This window comes from Acinonyx jubatus, chromosome X, assembly GCF_027475565.1.
Source record: "Acinonyx jubatus isolate Ajub_Pintada_27869175 chromosome X, VMU_Ajub_asm_v1.0, whole genome shotgun sequence".
Lineage (NCBI taxonomy): Eukaryota > Metazoa > Chordata > Mammalia > Carnivora > Felidae > Acinonyx > Acinonyx jubatus.
This window is the reverse complement of record NC_069389.1, coordinates 67,476,366-67,491,567: the sequence shown is the minus strand read 5'-3', so window position 1 is coordinate 67,491,567 and position 15,202 is coordinate 67,476,366. Positions and strand designations below refer to the sequence as shown.

The 15,202-nt window shown below is 36.9% G+C and overlaps 1 protein-coding gene across 2 annotated transcripts in view; it reads left to right on the top strand.

Moving 5' to 3' along the window:
- Positions 1-2,048: 2,048 nt before the first annotated feature.
- HDX (highly divergent homeobox) overlaps positions 2,049-15,202 on the top strand; it is a 179,529-nt gene continuing 166,375 nt past the window's right edge. For both annotated transcript variants that reach the window (XM_015079368.3, XM_027053747.2), the window contains exon 1: positions 2,049-2,186. The gene's annotated coding sequence lies outside the window, so the exon portion shown is untranslated. The remainder of the gene's footprint in view (positions 2,187-15,202) is intronic.

Sequence of the window (15,202 nt, the reverse complement as noted above, 5' to 3'; positions counted from 1 at the left end):
GTTTGTACTCTGGTTTCATATTTGTCTTCTCTTATCAGTTGGACTATACATTCTTTAAGGGTAGGGAACCTTCCTTTCTTTTTCTCTCAAATCACCTAAGTTCAACATATGCAGTGTGTACTTAATGAATTTGTTTTTCTATCATAGGTAGTCTATCTCTGAATCCTCCATTTTCATCCTAATCATTCCTTCTTTGAAATTCAATAATTTCTCTTTATTACTGCTCTTGACACCCTGATCTAGGACTGAGTCATCTAGAAGCTGTATTACCACTACAACTGTCTAACTGATCTTTCTTTTTCCAGACTATCCCTGATCTGATTCAAGCTGCAAATTGATGACCAATTACTTGAAAAATTTGCTTTCAGTCATTCATTCAACAAAAACTTACTGATTTGTCTACTTTGTATCCAGGACTCTTCTAGAAGCCAGGGATATAAAAATAAGACAGACAAAAAAAAATCCTGCCATCATGGAGCTCATATTTGCAATAACTAAAAATAAAGAGCATGTTAGATAGTAAGTGCTATGAAGAGAAATAAAAGAGGAAAGGGAGTATAGGGAGATAGATGAAGTGTTGAGAAGATCACAATTTGAAATAGCATTACAGTGTAATTTCTTTAAAATTTTAGATATTACTTATAATGAAGTTACATGACAACAGAGATATGAATCAAATAAGGGAGTAAAGTCAGGCAAAGATCAAAGGGAACAATAGTGCAAGGGTTCTGATGTGGTCATGAGATTAATTTGTTTGAGAAACGGATAGGCCTGTGTGATTTGAAAGTGCGTTAATTGCAGGGTGGCAGGAGGTGAGGACAGAAAGATGACAAAGGCCAGATCAATTAGGAGTTTCAGACTATGGTAAGAAATTTTCATTTTATAGTATATGTGAATGTAAACCATTGGACATTCTGGAGCTGGGCATGATTTGATTTTCTTTTAAAAAATCATTGAAGCTGCTGTCTAGATTGTATAGGTTTGAGGTACCCTGCCTTAGGATCTTTAGTGGCTTTTAATAAAATCAACATTCTCTGCCTATTTTCAAATACTTATCCTATTTCCTATCCTATTTCCCCACAAGTCCTCATATATGCCCTCTATTTGCTAGGCTGATTTTATCACGGGTTTAATTTTTGTCTATTCCTTCCCCTTTAAGACAGTGCTTAAAGTTTTCTCTTATCCACCATTCAAGAACTATCTCAAGTTTCAAGTACAAAATAAAATGCTCCCCCAACTGTCATCACCTCGCTGTTGTTTCCAGTCATCAAATGATGTATATCTTGTCCATAGTTGATAATTGAGCACCCAATAATGTACTTAATTTTAGTGTTGTGAATGTTTAATGTGTGCTAATCTTGTCTTCTCAATGATGTTATAAGTTCTATAATAGCATAGGTCCAGTAAATTGTACATCTCTTATGGCACCCAGAAAATTTGGGGGGTGTTAACTGTGTAACATATAGCTTGAGTTGTTTTTTATTTTTCTTGCAATGGTGTAGCTGTGACCATGCAACTAACTTCTGGCAGAACAGGATTGATGTTAGGTGAACAGAAGTCATAATTTTAATTTGTTTTAGTTGCCAGAGTCAACCGGTCACATAAAACAGTACACTTGCTCTTATTGACAAATTCCAAAAGCTTGATAAATACCTTCTTGATTTTACTAATACTGAATATATGCATGCCAATTGAATACTGACCACAAAAGACTATTTCTGTATGTCATCATTTGATTTTGGCATGCAACAATTCTGCTGAAAGCGAATCTGAAGTTGGAAGACCAGACAGCACCTGCTCAAATGGTGGCATATTAACTATTATAGTCACAGGGATGCTGGGTGTTCACAGCTATTCAGGAAGGGAAAGATACAGAAAGGCCTAGCCTTGGACACAGCTGATAGCAGGGAAGAGGCAGCCCCACTGCAGGCAGCTATCTTTCCTCCCCCCTCCCCACTCTTGGGTTCTGGGCTGAGGCCTGGGACTGTCCGAGCTGATCTCGGGCTCCCATTGGTCGCTGTCTTTTGTGACGTCACAATCATGATGAGAATTGATGATCGGACACGCTGATTTCATTGTCTGAGGAGGCTGTAAGACCCAGGAAAAATCTTGCTGAATCTGCCTGCCCAGGCACTGGCCTGATTGGGGATCCTCCGATCCTTCCAGTGACCGCACCACGCTGCGAGGTAAGTACCCAGTCTGGGTGGGTGTGAAGGGTGAAAGACGATGAGCAAGACACCGAGCTAATGCTTTGCCCAGTAGGGAGCTTATAGGTTCAGAGGCCTACAGAGGCTGCCAACAAATTTGCGGCGGCTTTTGGGGAGCCAACTGTCTCTAGTTTCCAAGCAAAGGCTGGCGGCAGCGTGAGGTTAAAAAAGAGCTGAGGATAGGGATATAGCAGGTATTGCCAGAGTGCAAAGGATCTTGCTCCTAGAGAGGGCAACGTTGGGGATGCGCTTCTGCCTTCGGAGTAGGAGGAAGTGGCACATTTGCCTCTGAAGAAAGGAGGCGGGGGCGGGGGATGAATTCTACCACTACTAGATTTCACTGGACAGCCGATTTCTCACAGCCCTACTCAAACTCACTGAGTGCTGCGCTTGCGCATTAAGAACATGTGGGGGAGGGGAAGGGGGGAGTTCGTGGCGAGAAGAATAGACGTAGAGTTTGCGCAGGCGCCTTTTCGGTTTCGCTGGAGGAGGTGGCGCTGAGCTCTGTCTGGGCTGAATATAGAAAGAGCTGGGGAGTTGGCCCTGTGATATTTCAAGTGCTGATTGATGGAGAGGGGTGTGCCAGTTATTTTAAATCTGGCTTATTGGGCATACCCACACCCCAAATGGGTCTGATGAATTTAAGAAAGCAGATTCTTAATCTACAGATACCAGGTTTGTAATAATTGAAAGAAGTCGGAGAGGAATCTGTGGAGTAGAAATTACTGAGATGAGACACCTTTGGAAGAAAAAAAAAACCCACTAATTATTCAAATGAATCCAACTTTTAATCTTCAGTGCTAACTCTGATTTGAGGTACCATTCAATGATTTTGAAATTTAAACTCTTTGGAGAGACTCAGCGTGAGACCCATTGTGGAGAGTCAGAGTAAGAAATATAACTTTCTTGTCTTCTTTTTTCTTCTTTCTTTCTTGAAACGGTTTCTTATAAAGCCTCGGTCTCCCTTTCAGGTTGGTGCTAAGATTTTCTTCTTTCTTCCTGTTTCTCTGCTAAAACCACCAAAGTCAAATCCTGTTTGAGAGACCCTTTCTAACTCTCCCTTTTTGGGAGGGGCAATATTACTCAGCAATTGTGAGGAAAAACCTGCCTGTTTGTTCTTGGTGGAAAAATTCTACAGTAGTGTTATTAACTCTCGACTGTTTCATAGAGAAACCTGATTTTTCCCGTCTATTTTTTATAGTTAAGGGGTTGTCAAGTCCTGGGAAATTTTCTTTTCAAAGGTCACTATTATAATTCTTCCTTTATCCTACAATATAAGCTATCTTCACCACCCATCCAGTCACTCCAGGAACCTCCTAGCCAGCTTTCACTTGTGCTCCAAATCCCTAATTTATTCTGCCAGACTAATGGTCAGTGAGCACTTCTTTTACCAAGTCATTTTCTTCACCAAAATATTCTTGGCTCTATTTTTTTTTTTATTGTTTCAAGCCCAACTCCACTTGTATTGCAAAAACTTCATGATCTGGCTTTATTGTACCATAGGAGTCTTATTTTACTTAATTCTTCAGTGTATAATTCTTCTTAATGTCCTTTGGACAATCTATCTCCAGAGCTTTGCTCCTTGCTCACCACCATTCCCTTCACCCAGGATGCCCTCTCTTCTGCCCATTCAGATCGTACCGAATTTGAAAACTCAACTCAATTTATACCTCTCCATAAGTGCCTTCCAAGTGTAACCCAACCATCATTAAGCTCACCTTTTCTAGAACTTCTACATCAGTTCTTATATTTGTCACTTTCTTATAGCCTGTATTATTGTCTTATTTGTGTTGTGTGCATGTGTGTGTGTGGGACTAAACTTTTCAAGTGGATTTTAAACCCCCTCTTAAGGGTTGGGACCATGCCATCTAATTCTTTATCTTCTGCCTACAGCACCTGGATGATTATTGGAAGTATCTATAACCATATATTGTCTTTGTATCCCAATTTCTTGGGTAACAAAGTAGTATTATTATAGAGAAAACTGTATATATGTGGAAATTTATTCATCATTGCTTAGGCAAGGGACCCTCCAGTGACTGAATAAACTTGAGCATGAGTCAGAGAAAAGGCAATATGGACATATCTATATAGTGGGTGGCCTCCAAATATATACTGTCTTCATAAAAGACCAAGGGGACATTAACCCAGAAGTGTTTCTATCTCTAAGTTTCTCAGTTTGAAAAATACTAAGACATTTCCCATTTTCTGTACTTCTCTTTTATGACATTACATCATGTATGTTCTGTTAAAACCTACTAGTTATTTACTGTGTTTTATTGCAATATATCATACAGTTGCTGATTTGCATTGACTGTCACTAATAGTTTTCATTTGTACCTCTGTTAAATCAGAGCTAATCATTGTGATGGCTATCATAATTGTTATCATATAACATATCACTTGCCACTTACCTACCCCTTCGGCTTCAAAGTGCATTGTTTCATGGAGCTGAGTTTTATTTGATAGACATTGTTTAATATAGAGAATTTCCACAGATTTCACTTTGGCTGCTGCTTCACTTTGAGGCACCATGCCAAACAATATCATATGTGGCTTAAGAACATGGATAATAATCATTCTAGAAGTGGTTAGTAATCATTCTAGAAGGGTATTATAACCTATAAATTTAAAAATATTTGTCATATATCATTATGAATGAACTGTGAATGTTATTTACTATAAGGGAAAATCCTTTGTCCTTGACTTTTTCTCTTATTACCTATATTATGTAAATTCCCTCAAAGTGTTTTAGCTTGCAACCATTTCATAGTAATTAATAAGACTTACCTAGATATTCACATATAGACCAATAGACTAAACTGTTCAAAGGTAGGACACTCTAGATAGAATGTAATGCTTAGGAATATGCTGCCAATTATTATTATTATTTTTTTTTAATGTTTATTCATTTTATTTTATTTTTAAATATAATTGATTGTCAAATTGGTTTCCATACAATACTCAGTGCTCATTCCAAAAAGTACCTTCCTCAATGCCCATCATCCACTTTCCCTTCTCCCCCAACCCCCCATCAACCCTCAGTTTGTTCTCTGTATTTAAGAGTCTCTTATGGTTTGCCTCCCTCCCTGTCTGTAACTTTTTTTCCCCTTCCCCTCCCCCATGTTCTTCTGTTAAGTTTCTCAAGATCCACATATGAGTGAAAATGTATGGTATCTGTCTTCCTCTGACTGACTTATTTCATTTAACATCATACCCTCCAGTTCCATCTGCGTTGCTGCAAATGGCAAGACTTTATTTCTTTTTCATTTCCAAGTAGTATTCCGTTGTATATATAAACCACATCTTCTTTATCCATTCATCAATTGATTGACATTTAGGGTCTTTCTGTAGTAATTTGGATATTGTTGAAAGTGCTGCTATAAACATGGAGGTACATGTGCCCCTCTGCATCATATGCTGCCGATTTTAGAAAACATATAAAAAAATAAAAGTGTGGTATTTGTGTTTTAAGGTTTATTTTACAATTCCTATCTCAATGAAAGGATGGCATTGGACGTTGTCATTTAAGTTTTAGTTTGAGCTGCAGGAGATTTTATAATGATGATCCAACTCCCCATTTTACAAATGAGGAAGCTGAAGTATAGAGAAGTGTAGTACCTTAGCAGGATTAATAAACGGTAATATTTATTAAACACTTAATACCAGGCACTGTGCTAACAACTTTATATGTTATCATATTTAAACCTCATGACATCCCTATGAGATAGTTTCTAGTATTATTTCTCATTTTACAAATGGGAAAACAGTGGCTTAAAGTGGTTGACTTCCCTGGGGCCACACAACTATAAAATGTCACAGAGTTCAAACATTGGTCTGTTTTGACTCTTTTTTAAAAAAATGTTTATTTTTGAGAGAGAGACACAGAGTGCTAGCAGGGGAGAGGCAGAGAGAGAGGGAGCACCAGAATCCGAAGCAGGCTCCAGCCTCTGAGCTGTCAGAACAGAGCCCATCACAGGGCTTGAACCCATGAACTGTGAGATCATGACCTGAGCCGAAGTCGGATGCTCAACCAACTGAGCCACCCAGGAGCCCCTGTTTTGACTTTTAATCATCAAACTATACTTGACCAAAGTAATATGCAATGAATCTTTGGCAGAGCTTTAGCAAGAATCTGAATATCTGGAGTCCCAGCTTAATTGTGTGTGTGTGTGTTTTATATCATAATGTTTTCCATGAACAACATACTACTTGTATAAAGTCGCTGATTTCTAAGCCTGACCAAATGGTGTATACCTACATTTCTTTTTAGGTATTTTACTAAAACATACTTTCTTGGTCTTGATTGAAAAATATGGCATTAAATTTTGTATGAAATATATATTTAAAGATATTTAATTAGTTCTGCTTTTAAAATTGTATTGTACTTCCAGAAGGAATTATATATTGTGTATTGTTACCCCCAAACACAGTAAAAATACTTGAATTGTTGATTTTAATTTTATAGTAGAGTTAGCTAAACATGAAATTAGTGCTGTCTTAATATACTTGTATAGAGTACATTATATCTAGGCATAGTGGTTTGGAAGTAAGGAGTGAAAATTCTAGAGAGATATATTCTGCATAAGAAGGGAGCTGGAGAGGTTAGCATATTCAGAAGCTGTAACTAACACTATGAGACCTTTCTAGTATGTAAAATTTCAAGACAACAGACTGAAACCTGTCTGCGGAAGTGGAGTCATCCATATACCAACTAGTAGCAAGATTTCCTAGATTAATTGGATATCTAGGTACATGGCAACTAAGTAAATGAGATTATATTATATCAATTAAATGTTATACTTTACGTTTGTCATCCATAAAGAAATCTACAATAGAAGCTGTCCTACCTTCTTGGTCTCCTATTGTTTTATAACTAGAGTTATGTTCGAATTGGGTTGATCCTTAGAAGCTTTAAAATGGAGGGGGATGGAGATTTGGACAAAATGGGTAAAGGGGGGAGGGAGATACAGGCCTTCAGTTATGGAATGATTAAGTCAAAGGAATAAAAAGCAGAACATAAGGAATGCAGTTAATAATATTGTAATCACTATGAATGGGACAGATGGTAGCTATACTTTTGAACATAGCATAATGTGTAAACTTGTCATATCACTGAGTCGTACACCTAAAACTAATGTAATATTGTGTGTAGGTATACTCAAAAAATGTATTGTCAGAGTGACAAAAATTTGGGAAAACGTTTTCTTAGCAGTTTTTCCCTTGGAGTTGGTGGCAGTTTATTTTAAGATTTTTAAATGCAAACATGTCTCAGGTAGGCAATTTTCTCATGTACACAACAGTTTGTGCATGATACTTGCCCAAGGTCATGCAAGCAGTAAGTGGCAGATCCAGGGCTTTAAAGGAGATGCCATTGTAGATGCGTCACTCTTTACTAGGTTATGGACTAGAGAGCTAGAGTGAGGCCCATCTTTATTTATTGTTTTTAAAAATTGTTTGTATGTATGTATATATGTGTGTGTATGTAATTTCCCCCTAATTTCTCTTTCTGAGAAAGAGACTGTCTTTCAGAGTCTTTAGGTCTATGACATTTTTCCTTTTTCTGTCAGTGGAGACAAATAATTTTAATTTTTTTATGTTTATTTTTGAGAGAAACAGAGCGTGAGTGGCAGAGGGGCATTGAGAGACAGGGAGAGAAGGAGACACAGAACCTGAAATAGGCTCCAGGCTCTGAGCTGTCAGCACAGAGCCTGACATGGGACTCGAACTAGGGAACTTTGAGCTCATGACCTAGGCCAAAGTTGGATATTTACCCGACTGAGTCACCCAGGTGCCCCTAAACAATTTTAATAGAAAGGCCAAGGCTTAAGAGAAAGGGATCATTGTGTTGGCCTCCAATGGCTTCAGAGGCTGAGGGCATATAGACCCATACACTATTCTTTCCTATTGTCAAGTACAAAGCAATGGCAAAAACATGTCTTCTTTGGGTTTTGTTTTGTTACACTAATATACATTGTTTATATACATTATACACTAATATCTTTCTTTACATATTGTCTTACTTGGTTGACTTGGGCTATGTATTGTGTGTTTTATGGATGAAGTAGTTATGCCATTTAGGAAAGTCATGATCTGAGACCCATCCTCCAAATAGCTTTACGTTTCCATAGACCCATCAGGTGTGTTGAAATCTCCTCAATAGAACAATTGAAAGAGACCCAGGGCATTATGAAATATGGAAGAAAAAACATATTCTACATTAGTGGGACTATTACATTAGTCATAGAATACTCAGCCTTGACTTATCCCCGCTATCCTGAGACAGCATGGAGTTATTTTTGAATATGTATGTAAATTATTAAAATAGTTAGACATTTTATTTAGAACCTATAGGTTAAATTTATCACCAATGAATGTTTGAAAGATGCTCAAGGTCAGTTTTGGGGCACCTGGGTGGCTCAGTCAGTTAAGCGACTGACTTCGGCTCAAGTCATGATTTCACAATTCATGGGTTTGAGCCCCGTGTTGGGCTCTGTGTTGGCAGCTCGGAACCTGGAGCCTGCTTCAGATTCTGCATCTCCTCTCTCTGTGCCCCTCCCCTTCTCATGCTCTGTCTGTCTCTCTGTCTCTCCCTGTCTCTCTCTCTCAAAAATAAATAAAAGATGCTAAAGGTAAGTTTCAGTTTTTTCTTCTTTTCCCAACTGCTAGTGCTTAATGTAAAGAGACACTTTTAAAAACTCATTATTGATTGTGATGTTTAGCCAGTGTACTTTTCTTGTAGGGTTGAATGCATCTATATCTATTAAATTTTTGCTCCTCAAAGTGTGTTACATGGAGTACAAGCATGAGCATCACCTGGGAACTTCTTAGAAATTGCAGAATCTATGTCCTCAACCAAGACCTACTGAATCAGATTCTGCATTTTAATATCTCCAAGTGACTCATATGCACATTAAACTCTGAGAAGCACTGATATAAAGTGAAATATGACTTTCTGTGCAACTTAGACTTTTAAGAGCTGATAATCAGAAAAATACCTTAATTTCTTTTATACAGTTTTCACATGTGTAAAGAAATATGTAATCAAAGTCTTACTTGTCTAATATACATCAGCTTTGCTCCATTTTGGAGTCTATCTCATTGGGAGAATAGCTACTCTTGTGTGATGGGTAAAATTGTTGAGCCTGAGTGAATCCAATTATTTTGATGGTAGTAATGGCCTTACTGTTGAAATGATATTTTTCCTAATTGTCAACAGAGTGTTACAAAAGAGTATGAACGTATTGGGGTCACTGTCACTAATATCTTCAAAAGAAACTATACTTAGTTTTCCATTTGCTACTGTAACAAATCACCACAAACATAGAGGCTTACAATAACACATGCATTATGTTCTGGTGGTTTGAAGTCTGAAATAGGTATCATTGAGTTAAAATCAACGTGTCAACAGGGATTTTCTCCCCTAAAGGCTCTAGGAAATAATTTACTTTATTACCTTTTTTAGCTTCTAGAGGCTACCCTCTTTGGCTTGTTGCTGCATCCATCTTCAAAGCTAGCAATGGCCAATCAAATCTTTCTCATATCGCATCACTCTGGCACTCTTCTGACTCCATCTTCCACATTTAAGGATCCTTGTGATTATATCTGGCCCACTCAGATAATCTAAAATAATGTCTTTATTTTAAGGTCAGCTGATTATAAATCTTAATTCTTTCTGTAACCTTAATTTACTTTTGCGTTGGAATTTAACATATTCTTAGGTTTCATGCATGAAGATGTAGATATCACTGGGTGTGTGTGAGGGACACAGGAATTGATGGCCTTTTCGGCTGATAAGGAAAGTCAGCTTCTAATCTTGTAATGGGAATAAGCAATTAGTGTATGGTTTGAACTGTGTCTCCTACCCCCAAAAATTCATTGAAGTTCTACCCCCTACCCTCCGTATCTCAGAATATAGATTTATTTTGAAATAGGGTCATTACAGATATAATTAGTTAAATTAAGATTAGTAAAGTAGGCCCTTAACCAGATGTAACTGGTGTCTTTATAAAAGGGGAAGTCTGGATACTGGTATGCATAGAGAGAGAATGACATATGAACATGAAGATGTCCATGTATAAACGAGGAGAGAACAGAGCCTTCCCTCACTGCCCTCAGAGAGAAAAACTCTCCCAATACTTTGATTTCATACTTCTAGACTTCATAATTGTGAGATAATAAATTTCTGTTTATGCCATACAATTACAGTAGACCTAGAAAAGTCAAGATTGTCCTTCAGTTGATATCTAAGTATCATCATCCTCAAAAGCATTTATTTAGTAAGCTTGTATTCTATAATGTGCTAGATGTTGGATGAGGTGAATTAGACATTGAAGAACTTATGATATACATTAGACAATTTTCATAAAGCAACCTCTGAAATAGATGACTTTATGACCTTCCGTTTATTCAACTGTGAAAAGAGGGCATAGTATTCATACTATCTAACAGCATTTCTAACTTAAAATCCATGATTTTATTTATTAATTAAATTTTAGGAAGTTATTACATCCATACATAAATAAAAAGTATTAAGTGCAGGCAAAGCCATCAAACTGGTAAACTTTTCTTTGGGATCAGTATCTTAATAACTACCACCTATGCTATTCATTGCCCACTTCCTTCAATTTTTTTTTCTGATCAAGTGCCCTCTTTTAATGCCCAGCCCCCAGCCCCCAGCCCCTAGCCACCTCCCCTCTGTCAACCCTGTTTGTTCTCTATATTTAAGGGTCTTTTATGATTTGCCTTCATGTTTTTATCTTATTGTATTTTTACTTTCCTTCCCCTGTGTTCATCTGTTTTGTTTCTTAAATTGCACATGAGTGAAATCATATATTTGCCTTTCTCTGACTTATTTCGCTTAGCATAATACCTTTAGTTCCATCCACGTTGTTGCAAATGGCAAGATTTCATTTTTTCTAATATTTAAAACGAAAATTTAATATTTATTTTTTTTTGAGAGAGAGAGAGAGCCTGGGGGAGGGGCAGAGAGAGAGGGAAACACAGAATCCCAAGTAGGCTCCAGGCTCTGAGCTGTCAGCACAGAGCCTAATGTGGGGCTCAACTTCACGAACCACGATATCATGACCTGGTCTGAAGTTGGACGCTTAACCAACTGAGCCACCCAAGCACACCAAATTTCATTCATTTTGATGGCTGAATAATATTCCCTGGTATATACCACCTCTTCTTTTTCCATTCATCAGTTGATAGACATTTGGGCACTTTCCATAATTTGGCTATTGTTCATAGCACTGCTATAAGCATAGGGGTGTGTGTGCACCTTCAAATCAGCATTTTTGTATCCTTTGGGTAAATACCTAGTAGTGCAATTGCTGAGTTGTAAGGTAATTCTATTTTTATCTTTTTAAGGAACCTCCATACTGTTGTCCAGAGTGGCTGCATGAGTTTCCATTCCCACCAACAGTGAAAAAGGGTTCCTCTTTCTCTACATTCTTGCCAACATCTGTTGTTTCCTGAGTTGTTAGTTTTAGCTATTCTGACAGGTGTAAGTTGGTATCTCATTGTGGTTTTGATTTGTATTTCCCTGCTAATGAATGACGTTGAGCCTTTTTTTTTATGTCTGTTAGCCATCTGGATGTCTTATTTGGAAAAGTGTCTATTCATGTCCTCTGCCCATTTCTTCATTGGATTATTTGATTTTTTGGTGTTGAGTTTAGGTTTTTTTTAATAGATTGTTGGATACTACCCTTTTATCCAATGTGTCATTTGCAAATATCTTCTTCCATTCCATCACTTGCCTTTTAGTTTTGTGGATTGTTTCCTTCCCTGTGCAGAAGCTTTTTATTTTGATGATGTCCCAGTAGTTATTTTTTGCTTTTGTTTCCCTTGCCTATGGAGCCATGCCTAGTAAGAAATTGCTGCAGCTGAGGTCATAGAGGTTGTTGCCTGTTTTCTCCTCTAGGATTTTGATGGTTTCCTGTCTCACATTTAGGTCCTTCATTCTTTTTGAATTTACTTTTTTGTACTTTCCTTAAATTTTAAAGAGAAGTAATAAAGACATTGAGAAACACCTTTGTTCTTTTGACTCTTTTGACCCTTTTGAAATTGGTTTAAAACTTATGTTTAAGGGGCGCCTGGGAGGCTCAGACGGTTGAGCGTCTGACTTCAGCTCAGGTCATGATCTCACAGTTAGTGGGTTCCAGTCCCGCATCGGGCTCTGCTGACAGCTCAGAGCCTGGAGCCTGTTTCGGATTCTGTGTCTCCCTCTTTCTTCTCCTCCCCTATTCACGCTCTGTCTCTGTCTCAAAAATAAATAAACATTAAAAAGTTTTTAAAAAATGAGTTTTAAATGAGTAAATTGTCAAAATATATGACGTGACACATTCATATACTGGAAAAATTTGAGAATAATGACATGAAGAGGGAATGGTTATTTTGATACAGTTTTGCCCTAATTTCTCATTTTTGCAAAGTATATTGTAGTAATACGTGTTCTCATAATTCACAGATGAAGCTGTAGTCTTTAAGTAGCTTTAAGAATATTTTTGCAAATTGTTATCAGGTTTCCTGGATTAATTAGCAGTAAAATAACAATTCCTGAGTATGGTCATGATCAAACACTGGACAGTACATTTCATATGTGCAGATCTTTGCTGATTAACACCAAGGAATATGATTGTAATGAAATATTTAGAAACACAGTTGTGTAATAATCTCTGCCTTTGTGTTTCATATCTACACGAAAAAAAAACTAGGCAGGAGAAATGCAGTGCCAACAAAAACATTATGGGTCAATGTTAATCCCATACTTTAAACATATATACGCCTATAATTTGACAGTAACATATGTTTTCTAACTTAATGTCACAGGCTTAACATAGGACAATGTCTTTCAAACTAAGGTCTGCAGACCCCTATGGGTCCAAGGAAATGTCTTCAGAGGTCTGCAAGTTTTATGGCAATTTTTAAATTTGAGGGTTTTCTTTGATCTTGAAATAATTTATCTTAAAAATAAAGTGATGATCTTGAAACAAAAATCCACAGTAAGCATGCATTCACTCATACACAAAGCCTTTCTACCAGGTATAAAAACAAAACCTCTCTTTTATAGTCATAAATCACAGTTAAAAGACATTTGATGGAATTAATTGGGTACCTTAATACAGAGTTCCTCAAACTGACATCCAAAGATAGATTTTGGCAGGATAGGAAATATTTTGGTTTTGGTTTTGGTTTCTTCTTTCAAATGAAGAAGAAAGAAGGGTCTTTACCTGTGGCTTTATGATTTGGGTTGTGCTCCGTAAGGCTTTTATGTTATTAAGCAGTTTCTTAGCTTATTCAAAATATTTGTGGAAATCAATTTATGCTTCCACTATTTGATGAATTAAATATGTATACATATATTTTTCCACACTATATATAGGTATGTACTTATTACTGTTACATACTTACCACTAGATTGTGTGCTTTGAGGACTCTTTCTCTAATCCCAAAAGAGCAGGATGTTTAATTTTTCCCCTGTGTTTTTCTAGTAAAATTGAGAATGGAAGACAAGAGAATCTGATAGTTTATCTATTTGCCTCTAGGTGAAACTGGAAGCAAATCTTTAAAAAAAAATTTTTTGTGTGTTTATTTTTGAGAGAAACAGTGTGAGCCAGGGGAGGGGCAGAGAGACAGGGAGGCACAGAATCTGAAACAGGCTCAGCTCAGAGCCTGAAGCGGGGCTTGAACTCACGAGCTGTGACATGACTTGAGCTGAAGTCGGACGCTCAACTTACTGAGTCACCCAGGCGCCCTGAAACTGCCCTCAAATCTTAACATATACTATTTAAATATTATTCATGAAACACTAAAAGAATATCTAGTCTAAGTAAATGAATATGGCTTTACCCTTTTTTAAAGCAAATTTTAATTACCAATAAAACTTCTTGCTGGGAGTGTGTTAGAGAAGATGTAGAATAGGGTAGGATGGAGTTATGTGGATAATTAAAAAAGGTTAGAAAGAACTAATAAGAATAAGTTTACAGTAAGAATAAGCTTATGGTAGGGGCGCCTGGATGGCTCAGTTGGTTAAGCATACTACTCTTGGTTTTGGCTCAGGTCATGATCTCAGTGTCCTGAGATCGAGCTCCGCACTGGGCGTGGAGCCAGTTTAAGATTCTTTCTCTCCCTCTATTCTTCCCCCACATGCACACACACTCTGTGTCTCAAAAAAAAAAAAAAAAAAAAAAAAAAAAAGGTTTGCAGTATAGTAAAATAAGGGATATATAGATTATTTTGGTATAATGGATAATTTGTTATAATTACTATTTCAAAGTGTGGCTGTGGGAAGTTTTGTAGAGTTCCTCTAAGAAGTAACTGAAAATGCAAGATACATTTTAAAGATGTTAACCTAGAATGTGAATTGCAAGATTTTAGTGGTCAATGCTCAAAGCAGTGCAAACAGCTTGATTAAATAGCGGAAGACAGAAGTGATTTATGTGCACAATTTGGGGCTAGAAATGCAAGAAAAAAAGCACAATTTGGTAGACAAATATGAATGGAACAAATATGTATGTGTGGCCCTACTTAGCTCATCATAAGATACTATATATCTCTGGTAACTGACAGTCATTTCTTCAGAATAAGTGTATGTGGGACTGTATCAAAGCAGAGTTAGGACAACAAGAAATCAGTTATCCAATTGAGGCTTTGTTTATGCCTCTGTTGTTCAACTTATCATCTGTTTGAATTTGATCTTTTTGTATTTTATTGTAATGTGAGTTTTGATATCTGAGTGTATAATAAAGTACTTACAGTTTAAATGTATTTTATTAATTTAACATCAGGACTCTGTAATAAAGCAAGTGTAATTAAAAGCCAATAGGTAATTATAATTGATAAAACAAAATGAGGTCTAGCATAACAACTGGCTAATGCTCTGTTTCTTTTAAGATAATCTAATCAAAACTTAAAAAATTATTCAAGTATACATGACATAAATATATTAATTTCACACGCAGTACATAGTGATTTGACAAATATGCACAATA